This window comes from Dipodomys ordii, unplaced genomic scaffold (assembly GCF_000151885.1).
Source record: "Dipodomys ordii isolate 6190 unplaced genomic scaffold, Dord_2.0 Scaffold170, whole genome shotgun sequence".
In the NCBI taxonomy this organism is placed as follows: domain Eukaryota; kingdom Metazoa; phylum Chordata; class Mammalia; order Rodentia; family Heteromyidae; genus Dipodomys; species Dipodomys ordii.
This window is the reverse complement of record NW_012267386.1, coordinates 2144212-2151444: the sequence shown is the minus strand read 5'-3', so window position 1 is coordinate 2151444 and position 7233 is coordinate 2144212. Positions and strand designations below refer to the sequence as shown.

The 7233-nt window shown below is 40.6% G+C and overlaps 1 pseudogene; it reads right to left on the bottom strand.

Annotated features, from left to right (window-relative positions):
* The window catches only part of LOC105998682, an 18778-nt pseudogene extending 15036 nt beyond the window's left edge, over window positions 1–3742 (bottom strand).
* Between the last annotated feature and the right edge of the window lie 3491 nt (window positions 3743–7233).

The following is a 7233-nucleotide window of genomic DNA, read 5'->3' as shown; positions in this document are numbered from 1 at the left end:
CCGGTCGTGGGGCCTGAACTCTGGGCCTGGGCGCTGTCCCTCAGCTTTTTAGCTCAAGACTAGCGCTCTACCACTTGAGCCACAGCATCACTTCCAGCTTTTTTCTTTTTGCTTATGTGGTACTGAGGAATCGAACCCAGGGCCTCATGCATGCAAGGCAAGTGCTCTACCACTGAGCCACCTTCCCAGCCCATAAAGTTCATTTTTCAGCATAGCATTTTGTACATTTCATTGTTGCAATGGGTCCACTTGTATCCCTATTTAAACAATTTGTTTTTTCCTTTCCCCTCCCCAAACTATACCAACAATTATATTAAGTGAAGTAAGCCAGGCCCAAAGAAACATAGATCCCATGATTTCCCTTATTTGCAATAACTAGTATATGTCTGAGACATTTGGAAAAGGTCAGATAAGATGATGTTAGGTGAAATGAACCCCAAGATATGGACACAAGTGTTTTTTTCTTCCTTGCTATTGTTTCTAACATATTTATAAGGTGATTGTTGTTTTGTATGTCCCTCCCCCACGGTATAACCCCTGTTTTCACACTTTCTTTCAAAATAGTCTGAGTCTTAGGGGTAACTTCATACATATCAAGATCATCTGTCAATGCATCCCCATGGCCTGGTAATGCTTTACAGCCCCCATGAACATAAAAGGACTTTGGTATTTCATCCTACACACTCGTGTGGCTGCATCCACCTGGTACAGTAGTTCCTTTCATTTTTGGGCAAAGCTAGGTGTTGGATGATACATGATATTCCTGCCTGCTGCTCATAGACACATACATTGCAGAATATCCAGGTATTATGATCATTATATCTCTCACATCCAGCTCCATAATATGTATTGAATGTCTCTTCATAGCATACTGCCAACCATGTCCAAGAACAATAGGAGTTGTGCCCCAAGACTAACTTACATATGTTAAAAGCCCATAATTCATCTGTGATATTGCCATCATTTGTTTCAATTCTGCATCCACATATTAAAGATGTTTCCCTACAAGGCCAGAGAGTGTTCTTATCTCTAGAGAGAACCCCTTGTAGAGCTCTGATATTACATATGCTGTTTTCTAAATTGCAATTCAAGTCCATTTGAAAAGAACCATAGTTAAGAGTATATCAACCGATTACCCACATAAATTTCCCATGCAAAACTGCTTTATGTGAAGCATGAGCTACAGAAGGGCTGAACAAACATTTCACATTTGGCAAAATCCATTGAGACTTTGTGGAAGGGACATTCAAAAAGGAATGGAGACATTGCCAAGGATCATTGCAGACACACACTTTTCTTAGGTTAGCTCACAATTGACATGATCTGGGCTGCTGCCATTGGAATATTACATGCTTCACTCTTCCAGTATGGATCACACTCCTAATATACTTGACTTTTAACAAAGGTCCCAGTGGTACACATCACATTACCAGAGCAATTGCTGGGGCAAGAAGTGATTGAAGGAAACCCATGGAAACCAGTTAAGTTATAGGCACCAACAGTTTAACAATGCACAGCCAGATGCTGTAAGAACTTCTGGAACAGTTTCATTTCCCCTTATTTCAGGGACTATCAGTCCACTCAGCACAGCTATTAAAGGTGCATATGTTGACTCTCCACCACATGATCCAAGCTCATTCTGTAGCAAAATGATTAAATCTTAACAGTGTATTTGGATAGCCTTCAATTAGTCATGTACATTTAGTTTTATAGTGATTGTTAAAAATGTAGAGGGTTCTGTGAACTTGAACCTGCCCTGGCAGTGCTGGCACTTGTCCCCAACCCAGCATGGGTGGCAGAGGCAGGTACAGTTGACACAATGGCTGGGAAATCAGGTGCCTGTCTTCTCCCAAGACATGGCCTGGGACACTTGCGCATAGTGTGCCCAGTAGAGGAAGCCATAGCACAGCAACCAACTGTTTCATACAGTAACCAGGAGAGGAAGCACCACCTCACAAGGCCAAGCAGGCATGAGACCTTGCTGGGCTCTTTGCTCCAGAGGGGATCTAGCAAGGCAGGGAGCTGATGGGTAGGGCTCATTCTATTTTTGATCCTCACAGCGCATGAGCAGATCAGAAGGTAACTACATGCAGGGGCAGGACTAAGGCTGTTGGGATAAAGGACTGAAACCACTGTTTACACAGCAAGAAAAATACGTGCGCATTGTAGTGGTACACGCTCGTAGTCCCAGCAACTCAAGAGGCTTGAGAATCAAGACTAGGCTCTCTCATAGCTTTACAATGAGGAGAGCAGTGAATGTTTATCATTTAAATTTTATATGACTGGTTATTAGTGCAGGTCAAGTTAGAAAAAGATCTAGTCAGTCAAAGCCAAAAATTGGGTCCTGTTAACCCATTAAAATCGATCTTTTAGCCTTGTCAAGAGATACCTGGTATTCCACATATGATATTGGGAGTTGACCCATTGGAACTTGGATAGTGAGAATCCTTGGATGTCTTTAATCAGGCAAGCCCAGAGATACCTCTCTAATTTAGAATAGGAGCAGTTGCCATCCTGGCCACTTACAAATATTGTCTAATGGTTGCTAGAGGACATGATTATGTATGTATGATCATGTATATATGATCATGCATATAGGTCATATATGTTTCCACAGCTTAGAAAGAATAATTATAGTAGATAACAGCTGCTGTTTTCAATCTTTAACTCTCATTTCCTGAAATTGGAGAAAAAACATTTTACTTGATTAAAAAATATGTCAATTTCATTCTACTAAAATAAATCCACGCTAAAATTCTTTATTGGTAACACTCTGCTATTTGTAGGATACCCTGAAATTTTTTTTTTCATGCCTAGAACTCAGAGACCTGTAATTCAGGTAGGATTTAGAAACTGAGGGAACCAATTATCCATTTTCTCATGATAGAAAATAGCCTCAGACTGGGGTTGAACCTCACCAGCTATGGAAACATTTGTTAAGAGACAATGTGGAAGACCATTTGCTGGGCCTGTGAATGAACAGAAAGCCAAGCCACCCAGGGCCCTTCCTTTGCCTGTGTGCTTTTGGATCTGAGCCATGTGCTGCTAGTCATTGACAATCATGTTGGGCTCCAAAAAAAAATAGAATTCACCATGAAGAATCTTGGTGGACAAAAAGGAAACTGACCTTCAGATGGACAACACCTTCTTCTCACCATCTTCAGTAGAATAGCCAAAAGGTTCAGATGACCTGAGAGCTTCTAGAGTCAAAGATTGAGCTACTGTTCAATCAGGCCACAGTTATGGCTTGGGACTGCTATGACTAACCATGTATGTCTTTTTTTTTCCTACCCCTAGTTCTCTATATTTAACCTGTAGTCACACCTATGACCCTGAGGATGGCTGAAAATGGACTTAAGTGCTATAATTCCAGTGGCTAGCTTTATAAATCATCTTTCCTGTCTTTCACCATGTCTAATTATTTGCCATATGAGGAAGACCCATGGCTTGGTCTAATGTGAAACTCCTGGATTCGGAGTGTGCAGTCTGAACAGACAGTAGCTGCCTTGGTGAGTCATGCAGGAGCGATTTTTGTCACTTGCAATGAGTTACTCCTAGGTAAAGAGGTAAAACAAATTGGTTTCCTTAAGCTGTAGAATAATTCTTACTCCAGTGACTTTTCCTTGTCTTTCTTACTTGGGCAAGTATTGGCTGCTTTTTTGCCCCATTCAGTGAAGCAGAGAAATGAGTAGAGGTAGAGACCCTTTGAATCCCTGGTAAGTCCTCTGCAGTCGTGCTCCATTGGATCTTGCTTTCTTCTCACTTCAATACGCTTTCCTACTTGAGAAAAGTTGAAATCCTGTGTGTGTGCCTTGCTTTTGAGCTCTTTCTATTTGAACTTAAGCCATTTCTTTCTATATTGGGAAGGTCAAAACAATGCAGGAACAATTAATAAAAAATTTGTCCTTGTGAAAGAAAAATTTAAGGATGCAAGGTTTGAGAATGAGGTTATTTTGGGAGAAAGCTTTTGAAAATTAAGAATCAAACCACTGCTGGGAATCAGTAGCTCATGCCTGTAATCCTAGCTACTAGGAGGCTGAGATCTGAGGACCTCGGTTTGAAGCCAGTCCAGCAGGAGAGTCTGTGAGAGTCTTATCCCCAGATTACAGAAACAGCCAGAAGTGGTGCTGTGGCTGAAGTAGTAGAGTGCTAGCCTTGAGTACAAAGCCCAGGGACAGTGCCCAGGTCCAGAGTTCTAGCCTCAGGAGAAACAAAAAGCAAACCAGAACAAAACCACAAAAAGAAGAATCAAATCACTGCCTGTATCTTACCCCCTAGGCAATATTATACCTGTGTAACTGACTAAAAAGAAAAAAAATGGCAAAGGATAATTTATGTAGAAGTGGACTCTGGATTAATGGAATTTGTTTTTGTGTTATTTTATGTATGTCTATCAGTGTGTTCTACAATGATTAGCTTAATGGAGGCCAAAATTATATGGGGACAGCAACAGTCTTTAGATGTGGGCTCTTTCTTCAGCCACTAAGATAAAAATTACTCCAAATCAAAAAGTACATCATTGGGCAAAACTCAGCCTGTTCTTGGATTTCCTAAAAACAACTGACCAATGTAATTGAGATTATTTGCACTTTCTTAGCTGAGGTTCACATATAAGTGAAAACTGTGTGTGTGTGTGTGTGTGTGTGCGCGTGCACGTGTGTGTGTGTGTGTGTGTGTGTGTGTGCATGTGCGCTAGTTCTGGAACTTGAACCCAGGGTATAGAAGATATCATTGGAACCCAGGGCATGGGAGAAGTTCCTGGACTTTTTTTTTCCCCTCAAGGCTAGAATTTGATTTCTTCAGCTACAGCTTGCCTTTGGCTTTTTGATAGTTGGTTGCAGATAATTTATGGGCTGGCTCAGATTTTGGCCTCAGTAGGTAGGGTTATAGATATGAGTCACTGGCACCTGGATACAATGATTCTTAACTGTAAAATTACTGCTGATGAAGTATATGTTTTTTCTTTTGTTCTTTCTTCCATCTGTGCTAGATTATTAGAGTTTGTCAGAGAACCATGCAGACATCCAGGTACAGAGAAGAAAGAAAAGTTTATTGCTGGGAAAGGGGCCAGCAAGACCTCTCATCATAAGAGAGAAGTGACGAAGCACCGGCTATTGTCTGAGGTGACCTGTATAACCTAGAAGGTTTAGGAGTGGCTAGAATGGAGGCAGAGACCCTGGTAAGAAAGTGTGGGCCAGGGGCTTCATCATGGTAGACTAGGATTTATGGTTGCTATCCAAGTAGTTGATAAGGAATCTTACAGCTGCCCAGACCTGAAGGTCACTCTAAGAGGATCTTGTTGCCTTATATGGTGGTAGCTGCCCCAGAAAAGTGTCATCCCAAGGTAGAGGGGGTTGGGGGCTGATTATTTACTGCCTTTACTAAGTGGGCCTACTGTTGTTTAGGAAGGGAGCATGCTCAGCTGTGGAGAAGGGAAGGAGTAGATTAAGTTATGGGAAGGGAGCTTGTTTTGCTAACAATCTGCCACTTGTAAGAATACTAGTTTTCTGCTGCCAGGAGGCAATGGCTTATGCTTGTAATCCTAGCTACTCAGGAGATTGAGATCTGAGTATCTCAGTTCAAACCCAGCCCTGGTAGAAAATCCAAGACACTCTTACCTGCAATTAATCAGGAAAAAGTTGAAATTAGAGTCAAGATTCAAATGGTAGAGCACCCGACCTTACCAAAAAGGCCTAGGAAGGTAAAGGCTGGAGTACTTGCACAAAAAAGAAATAATTATTGGTTTTCCTAAGTTCTTACCTCAACCAGGCCTAACTAAAGACAAAATTTAGCAATTAACTCTCAAAGGCTCCACTAAATCAAAAAAAATTACAGGGTCTAGGTCCTTTTAAACAAACTCAACAGGCTGCTGTGACTGTCTAATTGAGGGTTTACAAAGGTCTAAAACAAATAATCGTGATAATCCTGATCAGTTTCATTCTGTTGTAATTTGCATCAAACTCTCTCAAGAGGCTATTAACCAATTTACATAGATAACTTTTGGTGTGATGAAGCAACAGGAAAGACCAGAGTTGTCCAAACAAAAAGACATTGTAAGTCACAAAGCATGTTCTACATATAACTTTCAGTTTTCTTATAGCTTAAATCAGGAAATGAAAAAGATAACAGGAAAAATAAATTTTCATATTTTATTTTAAAAACACATGAAGCAGTACGTTTCAGTGAGAAATATTGAGATATATGATATTCTACAGATGTTCTATAATGATATTTTTATTATTATTTTTATTGCAAAAATGTTGTATAGAGGGGTTACAGTTACATGAGTAGGGTAATGAGTACATTTCATAGTAAGCATTGTTACCTCCTTTATTATTTTCCCCGCTACAATCACTTCCCTCCCCACCTTCCCAACTCCTCCTGCCCCCCAACCCTGACATTGTAAAGTTCATTTTCAATATAGTGTCTTGTACATCTCATCATCACAATGGGTCAGCCTGTATCCTCATTTAACCATTCTGCAATATCCCTTCCCCTCCCCAAATTACAAATATATATATACAAGGTGCATAATACCAGCATCAAATCCAGGGAAAATGGGTGATACCATGGAGTAAGAACATACACTAGGAACAAAAGAATCACATAGTGTATTGTAAGTACATTAAAAGCACTAGAAAGAAAGAAAGAAAGAAAAAACCTCTTGTGTCCCTGTCTTGGAGTACATTTTGCTTAACATTATCTCATATGGTCGTATGTACATAGCCTTTGACCTACTCTGCTTGTGCTAGACATGTACTAGCCACTGTAAATAAGGGAAACTATGGGACCTATGTTTCTTTGGGCCTGGCTTACTTAATATGATTTTTTCCAAGTCTTTCCATTTCTTTTTTTTTTTTGGGTCCGGTCGTGGGGCCTGAACTCTGGGTCTGGGCGCTATCCCTCAGCTCTTCAGATCAAGGCTAGCGCTCTACCACTTGAGCCACAGAGCCACTTCCGGCTTTTTTCTTTTTGCTTATGTGGTGCTGAGGAATTGAACCCAGGGCCTCAGGCATGCAAGGCAAGCACTCTACCACTGAGCCACCTTCCCAGCCCCGTCTTTCCATTTCTTAACAAAAGAAGCAATGCCATTTTTTTCTGATGAAGGCATATTATATAATGTATTACATAATGTATATAATGTATTATATAATGATATTTTTTGAGGATGAGAATTCTGTATCCCATTTGGTGTTTTGCAATTCCAGCACATCTCTGATTGGTAAACTCACA